Source organism: Pseudorca crassidens, chromosome 2 (assembly GCF_039906515.1).
Source record: "Pseudorca crassidens isolate mPseCra1 chromosome 2, mPseCra1.hap1, whole genome shotgun sequence".
Taxonomy (NCBI): domain Eukaryota; kingdom Metazoa; phylum Chordata; class Mammalia; order Artiodactyla; family Delphinidae; genus Pseudorca; species Pseudorca crassidens.
In genome coordinates this window covers 74,693,680-74,706,646 of record NC_090297.1, presented here as the reverse complement: position 1 = coordinate 74,706,646, position 12,967 = coordinate 74,693,680, and the positions used below count along the sequence as shown (strand labels likewise).

The 12,967-nt window shown below is 39.3% G+C and overlaps 1 protein-coding gene across 7 annotated transcripts in view; it reads left to right on the top strand.

Moving 5' to 3' along the window:
• DDAH1 (dimethylarginine dimethylaminohydrolase 1) overlaps positions 1-12,967 on the top strand; it is a 259,185-nt gene that overhangs the window by 121,972 nt on the left and 124,246 nt on the right. Inside the window, exon 1 of one of the 7 annotated variants that reach the window (XM_067726770.1) lies at positions 5,741-5,762. The exons of the other annotated variants lie outside the window; for them this stretch is intronic. The gene's annotated coding sequence lies outside the window, so the exon portion shown is untranslated. Of the gene's footprint in view, positions 1-5,740; positions 5,763-12,967 lie in introns of those variants that run through there. 7 annotated transcript variants of the gene reach the window in all.

Genomic DNA, 12,967 nt, shown 5'->3' with positions numbered 1-12,967 from the left:
GAGACCAAGGAGACCAATCGTATCAGAATATGCACCCTCTAAGTAAAGTTTGGGCTCTAGGTAGGCTCCAAGCACATGGGTGACTGCCACTTACCATGTGCTGTGCTTGCTGCCTTGTTTACCCCACTGCATCCCACCCTTATAAATCCCCCCCATTTTACAGATGGGAAAACTGAGGAGAGGTTACTTGACTTACTTGTGGTCACATGCTTACTAAATAGTGAGATAGGGAGCCAGGTCTTTCTGACTCCCAAGCCCAGGCATTAGGATCCCTGGTCCTAATACCAGAGAGACAGCAAACTACCATGCTGACCATTAGAGAATTTGGGTTAGCGAGACCCACAGCCATAGGCAGCTGCCCCATCCGTTAGTGAGGACATCGAGAAGAATGAGACAAAGGCTTCCTTTCTGAAGACAGAGTTTCCGCTCGGCAACTGCTTCTGCCTCTATCCCTCATCCATGAGGCCAGCCCAGAAACCTTCCCCACCCAGCAGAATCACAGAGGGCCGGCCAGTGTCTCCAGCCATGCATTTAGTCTGGGCTTAATATTTGTTGACAGGGTTCCTCGCCAAATAATTAAGCAACCCATGGAGAACTCTGACCTTACCTTGTACGTGCGGGAGGGCATGCTGAGTAAGAGTCTGAACAGGAATCCTAGGAATGGCCCCAGCTCGAGGAAGGAACCCCCTCCACCCCCAGCTCTTTGGAGTAAAGAACAAGGGTTAATTTCATCCATACACCCTCACTGACTCTTGCTCAGTCTCCCCAGAGTTTTTCAAAGGGAAAATTTATATGAAAGGTAGGGGCACAGATTGTTACTATTCTGGAAATAGATGTTACCGTAACTCTGTGTGTCCCTGTTGGTAACACAGACCCCAGGTCAACAACACAAACAGTACAAGCCCCAGTGCAAGCGATAAGACAGGCAAGCTGCAACTTGTCTAATTCCTGTGCACCTGCGTTTTGGTTGAGGGAGCGGGGATGCACATAGAAGTATGCCAGGATGTTGTTCTCCCTGTATCTTAGGGGAGGGAGGGTAGGCTTGGCATGCCTGGCTTTGGGTCTCAGCATCCCTTCACCCCACAACTAAGATACTGAGCTTTTGTGATGGCTGGGTAAACCCTTGTCTCCTTACCCTCCCTCCCTCTTCAGTCTTGCTCTGGAGACCAATGTTACCCATATTCAGGCGAAACGAATGCATTACCCATGCCATTGCCCTGTTTGTACAGCTCTGGTTTTATTCTTATGAATATCCCCTCTCCCCTCTGTAGAGGACTAGAGTCTTGCCCCTGAACTCCAGCCCCCTGGGGACCTGCCTCTGGCCAGCTGTGACTCGCAGACCCTGCAGTCTGCCTATCTCTGCACCATCACACGTCCTCACACCTCTCATCCCCACCTCCCACTGGTTCCTGCCACCCTGCTGTCCAGAGATTCTGCCCCACCTGCTTGGACTTCCACCCACCAAACATGTGTCTCCATGTGCCCCCATCTAGTTTTCAGGTCCATAGACCTGTTCCAGTGTGACCCACCTTCTCCCAGTTAATCCGTTCACAAGAAACAACAGCAATAATAATATCGTTTATCATGTATTTATTGTGTAACAGCAGTTTAAATCCGTCATTCTCACCAGCTGTCTTGGTTCTGTTACAAGCTCTTGGAGCAGTCTGGCTCTTAGCAGAGGAAATTAAAGGACCCCTTGGTCAGTGGGTCAGTGGGTCAGCCTCATCATTCCTGCTGTCGGCCTGTTCTGTCATTACCCTTGCTCATTTCCTATGGTGAAGTTGAGCCCTGGTTCCATTAACTAGGTTTGTATCTTGACCCTCTTTGCTGATTTTCTGCCTGGATCCTCCACAAAAGACCTCAAGACTGACCTCTAGTCCTTGTGTGAGAGAATCCCTGAAACTTATTGCCCAGCCCTCTGGCGCCATATTGTGCTAGCCCTCTCACACACCTGCCTGGTAAATGTGTCAGGCCAAACATCAGCCTGCCTTCCGCTGGGGTGAACCCACCACCCCGATCCCTTTTGCTGGAGCCTCTGATGCCCCTGTGACTCTAGAAGTTTGGGGTAAGCTGCCTTGACTAAGGCATATACTTAATTTTTCTTCTCCCTCCCCACCTCCTGTGATAATGAGCTATCAATTAAATGCTACTTTTCTGGCTCAGTTTAAATAAGTAAGTTTATTCTTTGAATTCTCACTAAAGTGACTTTAGTATAATTTAGTTAACTGGCATTTTCTGGTAGAAAAGTAACCTTACTGTGTTTAATTGAACAGATTAAAATGTGATTATCTCAGTTGTCAAAAATATTTTCATAGATTTCCTAGTGGTTTTTTTAATGGAAGAAAAATTATTCACATTACTGTAGTTCCATATAGTGCAAAACTAGAACAAAGTGATGCAAATCCTTGGACAGAAGGGTCATTTGAGTCACTGGAGTGTCCTGAGCCACAGTGGGAACTTAGAGCTGTTATTGATGCACAGCACATTTCTTCAGATTCTGACACCACTCACTTATTTATATAGATGTTTTTCACGTGAATATTTGCGCTGAAGGAGAGCAATAGACATTCACTTGTAAACAAAGGCGGGTGGTGGGAAGGGGAAATGAAGCCTTTGTAGAACTCTAAAATAAACCAGGTTCTCAGAACCTCTCACTCTTAATAATTCCTGCCATTCTTTATCTTAATAGGACAGAAGTCATTGAGAGAATTAGAGAGCAGGATTAGCAGTGATAAAAACATGAATTCTGACTGGTGATCCAGAATAACAACTTGAAACGAATGCACCTTGATGTTCTTACCAGAAAGGATGATGAAGATTCCGACTCCTGATCGTAATTGGCTGTTATGTACTGCTGAACACACAGCACTGTACAAGGCCTCCATGTCTTCCTTGGGTTAATTAGAATAAGTGATGAACACAGGGGCACAGCTGGCTTGTTTGGATGATTGAATGTGAAGGAAGAGGGTAGTTTCGCAGAGGAGAAATGTTTCCTGTGTTTTCACTGAGGATTAGCCTGATGAGGAGGAAATTCAGAGAGCAAAGGCCAGGTAGCTTTTGGTTAACATTTTGCATAATTCAGACTGAATAATCCTACAGTTCCTGGTAACGAAATTTGAATCTTTGGCAAACTTTGGAACTAGATGGGGAGTTATCAGATCTGCCAGCAGGCTAAAACTAGCAATCAATTACTGGGTCAATGATTTTTGCATTCTAGTCGGATTGTTTTAGGTTTTTTGCAAACAACAGAGACCTAAGGGCAGTAAGAAAAAGGAGGAAAATTGCCAGGATATACATACTCAAATTGAAACCACAGAATCATTAGGAACGTGGAGTCGCTCTTTTCCCTCAAGCTCACCCTTGTCTCTATGGATCTGCTTCATTCTGCTCTGTTTTCTCATAACTGCATTTCCCTGTGGTTCAGAGTTTACCTCATATTCCTTTAATTTAGCTGCCATGTCAATCTGACTCAGCAGTTTCTCAATTTTAAATTCCCAAATGGGGAGTCTCATGGGCTCATACTAATTTTTTGAGCCCGTCAACCAAGTCATAGGTGGTTGGCTAGCCTATGGATAGACTGGGTTTATGTCAGGTGCCTAATATTGGTTCAGTCAACTGTGCTTCAGGGTCAAAGGCCAGAGTAGGTTTGAACAAAGCAGCAGAGTCTGTGGACAGGGCAGAGTCTTGCATATAAATAGACAGGCAATGGTTGGTGTCTCATGTGTAGCTAGTTTCCTCCTGTTAAAAAGAGGTGAATCTGAACACTGAATTGTTGAGGAAAAAAATGCTCTGGGTAAGACCACCATCTTGGTCTTTTCTCTCTTTGAGTTTTGAAATTCAGTGATGATGACCACCTTTTCTCTCCTGTTGAATGGTGTCCCCTGTACTACTACATCCCTTCAGTGAGAACACTTCTCTCCTGCCCCCACATAAAAATTGACATAATATAAAAAGCTACAGGAGAAGGGATTCTGAGAAGAAAATGGGCAAATGGGAAGAGAGGAGAAGAATGGGGGAAAAACTGGCTGGAAATGAGATCCTCAATTTCCACCTAGAAATTTGATACATCCCACGATGCCAAGCCATAAATTAGATGATATGGGGTGGTGATGGGAAGTTTGAGGAAGAGTAAGACGGAAGCAGGTGGGGGTAAAACAAGGGACAAAAGAGCCTGAAGGAGAGGATTTGGGATATTGGGCCTCAGAAGGTGGGAATTCCACCTTGATGTCTTTGAAGTGATATTGCCAAAGGATAGGACAAAAGGTGAACTTGAAATGGAGACGAACAACAGAGTCAGGCTGGCTTTCAGCTTTCCCTCTTCTCAAAAGCACTCCAGTAGACAAGTTGATGAGCAATCTCTGGGGTAGTACAGCTCAGCAGGAGTATCTCAACTTCTAACCAGCCCCAATTAGAGATGCTCCAGAAAACAAACATAGGCATGTTGCAGATATTTTTACTGGGCTGTTATATTTTGGTTTGCCATTCTAGCAAATGGTCAGAGTTGCAGATGACGTTTAACTGTTGGGATAAATTTGTCTGGCTTTAAAACATAACATGACATTTTCATGGAACACATAGCCTTTAGGAAAAAGAGAAGGACCTATTTATTTTTTCATGTATCTTTATTTGGTTCTAATATTAACCATCCCTTCTGATCTGATGTCCTATAGTCTGGCCTGCAAAAGCCACCTATGTCAATCTTCCTAGATATTTGGTCTTGGGCGCAGTGCTTACGTTGCATAAATCACTAATCTTTTACCCTTCTTTATTGTCAATTAAAGAAGGGCCTGCCTGTTGAACTCCTGAATTTACCCTACTAAACCTAGCTCAGATGCCCCTCCTCCTTGAAGCGTTCCTAGAGTTATGTGTCCCCTGTGCGGTCAGCACAAACTACTCTGTATTGCAGTTATTTATTTGCATGATGGTCTCTCTCACTAATCTGTGAACTCCTTTCCTGCATCACCTGTGGCTTTTTCACTTCTGAGCCTCCACTACTGAGTACAGTGAGTGGCGCACTGTAGGTGCTCAATGAGCGTTAGTTGAATTGAGTTGACAGTGCTTAATATGATTTAGCATTCACAATGTTCTCAGGGCCCACTCTTCTAGGGGGCAATTTTGGTGAAGTGGGAAGAGCATGAGAGCTGGAGTCAGGACACCTCTGTTCAAGCCTTTGCCTTGTTCTGTTTGAATGTATGGATTTGGTCACAGTCTCCCTGAGCTCTAGTTTCCTCATGTGTAAAATAGAAATAAGGATTCTTGCTGCTCAAAGCTTTTGTGAAGATGAAATGAAAAAAAAAAGTCTTTGTAATGTTAAAGTGCTATATATAAGCAGGATTTCATCAAAATCATCCTTTTGGAAATTCAGAAAGTAATCCTCCTTAGTGCTTGCTCCAAGACAGATCTTTCTTCTCTAGCTCTATAGCAAACATCATAGAGTTGAAAGCTGTGCTGTTGTGAGAATAATAAATAGGAAACGTGTAGTATAGTGCCTAGCATACAGTAGTCACTCAAAGAATGATAGCTGCCATTACTGTTATTTCTACTACTGTTATTAGGATAATGTAGAATTTCCTCGGCTGGCCCAGAGGAAAGCAGTTGGGTGATCAGAGAAGGGTAGTGGATCTCCAGTCTTCACATGGTTCTGTAACCCTCCATCCTTAACAAGCAACTGATTTCTTGGCTCCGTTCTCCATACCCTAATCTTCACTTGTGTGCTGGGAGGATGACTTTGAGCTCAGAGAAGAGGAGCTATAAAAATCCAGGTGAGTGCTGCTATCCTCTTGAGCATGTACTTAATTCTCTTATTATCTGTGTCTGTCAGACAGTAGAGCCTCTATTGAGGATGGTGAGGCTATAAAAATATCTGCATTTATCTGCAAGACTGATAGACTACTTTATTTGGAAGTTAAGGTGGAGATAGAAACCTTTCAAGTTGATGCCATTGAGCCTTGTTAATTTGTGAAAGGGTTTTGTACTTGCCCTCTTTCTTTTTTTTTAACCATTCTTAATTTTCCAACCCTGCTTTTAGTTGGCTTCAAATGTGCTCACAAGAGTTCTGCCAGCTTTAGTTGGAAGGAATATATTGCCGAGCTTAGTTGGACATCAGTTGATTTTGGGCCCTGCCCAGACTTTTGACAGAGAAGGTGGTGTTAAGGGGGTTGATGGTGTCTAGACAGTAAAATCAGAAACTGTGTGATTTATGTTGTATTATAGACATTCAACTTCCCGGATTAGAAAAAGGAAACTGGTTTTTATCTAAGGAAGTTACATTAATAATCAAAGCCCTTGGGTATTTCTGACCTATGAAAAGTTACAGCTTGCCTAGTTTTACATAACATTCTCCAACCCCTTCAAAGACAAGAATTATTGAGAGCGTTACTGTGTAGAGCCAGAGATGAGAATAGACTTCCAAGCTTCAGGAGGCAATTCATAGAACTATATAGTGATCTTCCCAGCTACTCACCTCTGGTTAGACCCCTATAAGCTCACCACACAGTTTGGTTATTGCACACCAGTTTCAGAGGGATAATGGAAAGTTGGAGAGGAGAGTGGCTAATAGCAAAAAAGGATGGAGTTGTCTGGGACTATAAAGAAGATTGAAGATCTGACTCAGGGATCGAAAAAATTGGACTTTGCCTTAAAGAAAAAGCATGCTCTTGATTAGGAAAAAGTATAATAAAAATTTTTTAAATTCCTCAATCATACCACAGTATTTTGTGTTTCTTTTTAGGTTGCTTAATGCTTGTAAACATCAGATATTCATTACTATGGAAAATACTGGAAAGACAGAATCTTAATAAGCTAGGCAAATTTGTGTGGAATTAAAGGCTTTTAAAGCCTATGATAGCTTTTGTTTTGCTTTGACTTGGATAATCATCCAGAGCTTCAACTAAAACTCTTCATTTCTTTCAGAAAAGTATAAATTCCTCTACGGAGAGCTATGAGACATCATATCAAAGGCTGCTCTCTGAACTGTTTTAGAACACATGCATTTAAAGTGCTGTAGTCTTATTAGTTTATGAATTAAACTGCTTTTCTATCATTCTTTTAAAAGTTATTAATCGCTCTTAAAATAGGAAAATTAGTCATCAAAGTTCATTCATTACCAAGGAATTGTTTTATGTCCTTATCAGATCCTAGGTTACTCTACTAGATTTAATTTCAATTTAATAGTTTTCTTCAGATTGTACTGGAGTCCTAACAGGCCACTCAACAGGTGTTAGTTGAACTGTATGTTGAACTGTTTCTAAACCTTACATGGAAAGCACTTTTTAGTGTGTAGTAGCTACATAATTAAAATTATTTTAAAGAGCAGTTTCAGAAATAGTCATTATTTGATATTAATATCAGATATAGAAAATAGAGAAGAGTTTAATGTATCAATATAATATATTGATTGCTAAATACTCATGATATGTATGATATGCAGAACTCCTTTGTAGCATCTGGGGATAGTGATAAAAGCCTTTTCCACAGCATTGTAGCCCTTTAGCAGGAAGACGTAGAGATCAGAACTCCATCAGACACCTGGGAAGCTGAAGACACTTGTTCAACATGTCCCTCGAGTTTGTGATGTCTAGATTGTTGATTTCCTAGGGTGATAGTCTCCATCCTTCTGTAGTTGCCACAGGTTTAGCACAATGCTGGGAATGTAAGGGATATACTGGGAGATTCTTGATTAATTGGCGAATTGTCTGTATAGAAGGAGGCTTTGGAAACTAGCATAAGCTGAAACATTAGTATTTCACCAGTGTTAATTATGGTAGAGTGCAACGATGGGAAAACTGCAGAAATAGCAATAATAATGGTCACCATTAATTAATGATAATAGTCACCATTAATTAAGCACTTAATTCTTCTAACAGCTCTATGAATTTCATATAATTATCAGTCTTCCAGATGGGCAAATTGAAGTTCAGAGAAGCTAAGTAACTTGACTAAGATCACAAGCTTAGTAAATACTAGAGTTTTTAAGATTCAGATTTAGTCTGTCTTGAGTCCAAAAACCATCCTCATTTTTTATTGAAATATATTTGACATACAGAATCATGTTAGTTTTGGGTATACTACATAATGATTTGATGATTGCATACATTATGAAATGATCACAACAATAAGTCTAGTAACACACAGAGTTATTACAATATTATTGACCATGTTCCTTGTGCTGTACATTACATCCCTGTGGCTTATTTTATAACTAGAGGTTTGTACCTCTTAATCCCCTTCACCTATATCACCCCCACCACACACACCCCTCCCCTCTGGCAACCACTCATTTGTTCTCTGTATCTTTGAATTAGTATTCATTTTGTTTTGTTTATTTGTTTTGTTTTTATATTCCACATATAAATGAGATCATATGGTATTTGTCTTTCTTTGTCTGACTTATTTCACTTAACATAATACCTTCTAGATCCATCCATGTTGTCACATATGGCAAGATTTCTTTTTTTATATGGCTGAGTAATATTCTATTATGAATACACACACACACACATATATATCACATCTTCTTTATCCATTCATCTACCAATGGATATTTAGGTTGCTTCTATATCTTGGCTATCATAAATAATGCTGCAGTGAATATTGGTGTGCATATATCTTTTTGATTACCCAGAAGTGAAATTGCTGGATCATGTGGCAGTTCTATTTTTAATTTTTCGAGGAAAATCTGTACTGTTTTCCATACTGGCTGCACCAATTAACAATCCCACTAACAGTGCTCAAGAGTTCCCTTTTCTCCACATTCTCACCAACACTTGTTATTTTTTGTCTTTTTGATGATAGCCATTCTGACAGGTGTGAGGTGGTATCTCATTGTTGTTTTGATTTGCATTTCCCTGATGATTAGTGACGTTGAGCATCTTTTCATGTGCCTGTTGGCCATCTCTATTTCTTCTCTGGAAAAGTGTCTATTCAGGTCCTCTGCCCATTTTTAAATCAGGTTGTTTGGTGTTTTGATGTTGAGTTGTGTATGGGTTCTTCGTATATTTTGGATATTAACCCCTTATCGGATATATCATTTGCAGTTATCTTCTCCCATTCAGTAGGCTGTCTTCATTTTGTTGATAGTCTCCTTCATTGTGTAAAAGCTTTTTAGTTTGCTGTAGTCCCATTTGTTTATTTTTTATTTTGTTTCCCTTGCCAGGGGAGACAGATCCAGAAAAATATTGTTAAAACTGATATCAAAGAGTATACTGCCTATGTTTTCTTCTAGAATTTTGATGGTTTCAGGTCCTACATTTAAATCTTTAATCCATTTTGAGTTTATTTTTGTATACAGAATGAGGAAGTAGTCCAGTTTGATTCTTTTGCATATAGCCGTCTATTTTTCTCAACACCCACCACTTATTGTTTATTTAGTAGCATGTTGTTTACACTCCACACGTTTGTGTGTTTTGAAGTTTTTTCTTGTAGTTGATTTCTAGTCTCATACTGTTGTGGTTAGAAAAGATGCTTGATATGATTTCAATCTTCTTAAATTTACTGAGACTTGTTTTGTGGCCTAGCATGTGATCTGTCCTGGAGAATGGTACATGTGCACTTGAAAAGAATGTGTATTCTGCTGACTTCGGATGGAATATTATACATATTTTATATTTATCTATTAATTCCATCTGGCTAACATATTACTTAAGGTCAGTGTTTCCTTATTGGTTTTCTGTATGGATGATCTGTCCATTGATGTGAGTGGGGTGTTAAAGTCCCCTACTATTACTGTATTACTGTAGATTTCTCCCTTTATGTTTGTTAATAGTTGCTTTATGTATCTAGGTGCTTCTATGTTAGGTACATATATTCTTACACTTGTTGTATCTTCTTATTGGATTGATTCCTTTATCATTATGTAATGTCCTTCTTTGTTTCTTGTTACAGTCTTTGTTTTAAAGTCTATTTTGTCTGATATAAGTATTGCTAACCCAGCTCTCTTTTTGTTTTCATTTGCATGGAATACCTTTTTCTCTCCCCTCACTTTAAGCTTGTGTGTGTTTTTCTATCTGAAATGAGTCTCTCATAGGCAGCATATGTTTGGGTCTTGTTTTTGTGTCTATTCAACCACTCTATGTCTTTTGATTGGAGCATTTAGTTCGTTTACACTTATAGTAATTATTGATAGGTGTGTACTTATTTGCATTTTGTTAATTGTTTTCTGGTTGTTTTTGAAGTTCTTTTTTGTTCCTTTCTTCCCTTGTGATTTGATGACTATATTTAGTGTTATGTCTGGATTCCTTTCTCTTCTTTGTGTGTATTTATGTAGGTTTTGGGACATTTGGTTTGTGGTTACAGTGAGGTTCACATATAACAACATATATATGATTATTTTCAGTTGATGATCTTTTAAGTTTGAACACATTATAACAACCTGATATTTTAACTCCCTGCACCATGTTTAATATTTTGATGTCATCTTTTTGTTTTGTGTGTTCCATAACTACTTATTGTGGATATAGATGATTTTGCTACCTTTTGTCTTTTAACTTTCCTACTAGCTTGATAAGTGGTTGATCTACTACATTTATTGTATTTTTGCCCTTTCCAGTGAGATTTTTTTTCCTTTTGTAATTTTCATATTTCTCATTGTGTCCTTTTCTTTTCCACTTAGAGAAGTCCCTTTAACATTTCTTATAAAGCTGGTTTAGTGGCGCTGAACTCTTTTAGCTTTTGCTTGTCTATAAAACTCTATCCCTCCTTCAAATCTGAATGATAGCCTTGCTGGGTAGAGTATTCTTGGTTGTAGGTTTTTTTCATTTCATCACTTTAAATATATCATGCCACTTCCTTCTGGCCCACAAAGTTTCTGCTGAAAAGTCAGCTTATTGTCTTATGGCAGTTCCCTTGTATGTAACTTGTTGCTTTTCCCTTGCTGCTTTTAATATTCTCTCTTTATATTTCTGCCATTTTACAAAAAGACAACCTACAGAATGGGAGAAAATATTTGCAAATGATGTGACAGACAAGGGCTTAATCTCCAAAATATATAAACAACTCATACAACTCAAGAACAAAAAAAAACCCAATCGAAAAATGGTCAGAAGACCTTAATAGACATTTCTCCAAAGAAGACATACAGATGGCCAAGAGGCACATGAGAAGATGCTCAACACCACTAATTATAAGAGAAATGCAAATCAGAACTGCAATGAGGTATCACCTCACACCAGTTAGAAGGGGCATCATCAGAAAATCTACAAACAACAAATGCTGAAGAGGGTGTGGAGAAAAGGGAACCCTCTTGCACTGTTGGTGGGAATGTAAATTGATACAGACACTATGGAGAACAGTATGGAGGTTCCTTAAAAAACTAAAAATAGAATTACCATGTGACCCAGCAATCCCACTACTGGGTATATACCCAGAGAAAACCATAATTCAAAAAGACACATGCACCCCAGTGTTCATTGCAGCACTATTTACGATACCCAGGTCATGGAAGCAACCTAAATGCCCATCAACAGATGAATGGATAAAGATGTGGTATATATATACAGTGGAATATTACTCAGCTGTAAAAAGGAACGCAGTTGGGTCATTTGTAGAGACATGGGTGGTCCTAGAGACTGTCATACAGAGTGAAGTAAGTCAGAAAGAGAAAAACAAATATCATATATTAACATATATGTGGAATCTAGAAAAATGGCACAGATGAACCAGTTTACAAGGCAGAAACAGAGATACAGATGTAGAGAACAAACATATGGACACCTAGTGGGGAAAGCTGGGGGGGGCAGGGTGAGATGAATTGGGAGATTGGGGTTGACATATATACACTAATATGTGTAAAATAGATAACTAATAAGAACCTGCTGTATAAAAATAAATTAATTAAATTAAAAAAAAGAAGACATACAGATGGCCAATAGGTACATGAAAAGATGCTCGACATCACTAATTATAGAGAAATGCAAATCAGAACTACAGTGAGGTACCACCTCACACTAGTCAGAATAGCCATCATTAAAAAGTCTACAAATAACAAATGCTGGAGAGTGTGTGGAGAAAAGGGAACCCTCCTACACTGTTGGTGGGAATGTAAGTTGGTACAGCCACTATAGAAAACAGTATGGAGGTTCCTCAGAAAACTAAACATAGAATTACCATATGATCCAGAAATCCCACTTCTGGGAATATACCCGGGCAAAACTATAATTCAAAAAGGTACATGCACCCCTATGTTCATAGTTGCACTGTTCACAATAGCCAAAAGATGGAAACAACCTAAATGTCCATCGACAGATGAATGGATAAAGAAGATGTGGTGTGTATATACAATGGAACACTACTCAGCCATAAAAAAGAATGAAATAATGCCATTTGCAGCAACATGGCTGCAGCTAGAGATTATCATACTAAATGAAGTAAGTCAGAAAGAAAGAGAAAGACAAATACCATATGATATCACTTATATGTGGAATATAAAATGTGGCACAAATGAACCTATCTTAAAAACAGAAACAGACTCATAGACATAGAGAACAGATTTGTGGGTGCCACGGGGAGCGGGGGAGAGAAAGGCATGGACTGGGAGTTTGGGGTTAGTAGATGAAAACTATTACATTTAGAATGGATAAGCAACAAGGTCCTAATGAATGGCACAGGGAACTATACTCAATATCCTGTGATAAGCCATAATGTAAAAGAATATAAAAAAGAATGTATATATGTGTATAACTGAGTCACTTTGCTGTACAGCAGAGATTAGCACAGCATTGTGCATCAGCTATACTTCAATAAAAAATATATAACCAATATATCTGCCATTTTAATTACAGTGTGTCTTAGTGTGGTCCTCTTTGGGTTGATCCTGTTTGGGGCTCTGTGATTCTTGGCCTTGGATGTCTATTTCCTTCCCTGGGTTAGGGAATTTTTCAGATATTATTTCTTCAAATAAGTTCTCTGCCGCTTTCTCTCCTCCTTCGGGGAGCCTTATAATACAAATGTTAATACACTTGGTGTTGTCCCA